Genomic DNA, 1,640 nt, shown 5'->3' with positions numbered 1-1,640 from the left:
TAAATATGTCAAAATTCATCAAATTTTATACTTAAAATGGGTGCATTTTATTGTAGGCAAATCATTCCTTAATGAAGTTGATTTTAAAACAAAAGAATCAGAATCTTGTACAAACTCTCTTGGATTCTGCTTTCTTTACATAAAAATGTATCTTCCTCATCTACCAGACAGAGAATAACAACTAATTATTGCATTCTGAAGAGTGACGGGATCAATAAACATTTGTCCCATTAATGCCTAATTTTCTTTCATCACCAAACCACCTGGGAGCCCCTATTTCAGGGCTCTTTTCATGCTCATGAGTTTAGCAGAAAGTGCTTTGTCCCCCTTTGTAGAAGAACCTTCTGAACGTCGTCTCCCCTCCTGCTCTGCAGTTTCACAGTCTCCTCCTTGTGTACATTCTCTTCTTCAACGATGCAAAAGGTTGGAATATTTCAGAGTCAACTTCTGCTGAATATGTCGACTTTTCAGAAAGTAAGCTCCGATTTTGCCAAGTGTACAGTATTGAAAGTGCTATTTGAAAGCTCTCTAAATACTGATAAAATAGAGCTTCCACATTATATTGTTAAGTGATGAAGGCAAGTTGCAGCACGATGTGTAAATAAGCTGACTCTTTCATGGAAAGAAGGGAAAACAAAAGCTTATATACCTTATCTGCTTGTATAAAGGAAACTGGAAACCATAGTAAGCAATTATGCGCAGAGTTCACCTACAGAAGTTGGAAATGGTTATCCGGTAGATGAGGTACAAGGAGAGGAGAAAACTTGTCACTGTACCTTTTTATGTTTTCTCTGAAACGTGTGAATATATTTTACCTGAAATGAAACATTTTTAAAATAACGAGGCTTCTACCTGTCGAATGGATCTTCAGAAAGTTCAAAACGAAGCTGTTTCTTTCCTATTACGTCGATGTTAATAAAAATTTTTTCATATGTCATTAAAAAATCTTGTTTCATCTTTCACTGAGTTAGTGGAGACCCAAGTGTGCAAGTGTGGGAAGCGCAGATGGTTTTATAAGTTCTTTTCGGAAGGAAATAATCCCAATAGGTCAGTTTTTTGCAAGCATCAGTTTCCCAATGGAAAACCTTGCCACACGTGGATCTTTTCCCCTTCCTGGGTCACTGGCGTCCTTTGACACTGAAGATAGGGACCAAACGAGGATCTCAACTCTGGGGGAAATGCCTGGTGTGTGTTGAAATCTTTTAATTCTCAGCGAGTCTTTTGTTTTATCCATAGGTTGAGTCCTGGGAGCAGACGTGAGACTGAGGGAGCACATCTGTGAATAAGGATAACAAAAGTCCTCCTGGCCTGGCCCGTACGGGGATTGAACCCGCGACCTTGGCGTTATTAGCACCACGCTCTAACCAACTGAGCTAACCGGCCACGAAAGTCCTTGCTCCCCTTATGTCCCTAAAGTTTCTTATAAGCCCAAACTATTGTTTCAAAGTTTTTCCTAAAACGAAAAAGAGAATTCTTTAACTCTTCCCATTCCTGCCTTCCCTAAATGCACCTGCCCTGACCTTCAATTTCCTTTAAAAAAACCTCTCCGTCCCAGCACTCGTATGTTACTTCTTTAAAAAATCACAAGATATTAGGTCAAATCGCTCTAGCAAATGGAGCTGTCTGGATGAACAGAGTTT

The 1,640-nt window shown here is 39.4% G+C and overlaps 1 non-coding gene across 1 annotated transcript; it reads right to left on the bottom strand.

Annotated features, from left to right (window-relative positions):
- Positions 1 to 1,309: 1,309 nt before the first annotated feature.
- On the bottom strand, positions 1,310 to 1,383 carry TRNAI-AAU (transfer RNA isoleucine (anticodon AAU)). Its single transcript has one exon. It is a non-coding gene; the product is annotated as a tRNA-Ile (tRNA).
- Positions 1,384 to 1,640: the final 257 nt, after the last annotated feature.

The sequence above is a fragment of the Equus quagga genome, unplaced genomic scaffold (genome assembly GCF_021613505.1).
Source record: "Equus quagga isolate Etosha38 unplaced genomic scaffold, UCLA_HA_Equagga_1.0 HiC_scaffold_5961_RagTag, whole genome shotgun sequence".
Classification (NCBI taxonomy): Eukaryota; Metazoa; Chordata; class Mammalia; order Perissodactyla; family Equidae; genus Equus; species Equus quagga.
This window is presented reverse-complemented; position numbering and strand designations above follow the sequence as displayed.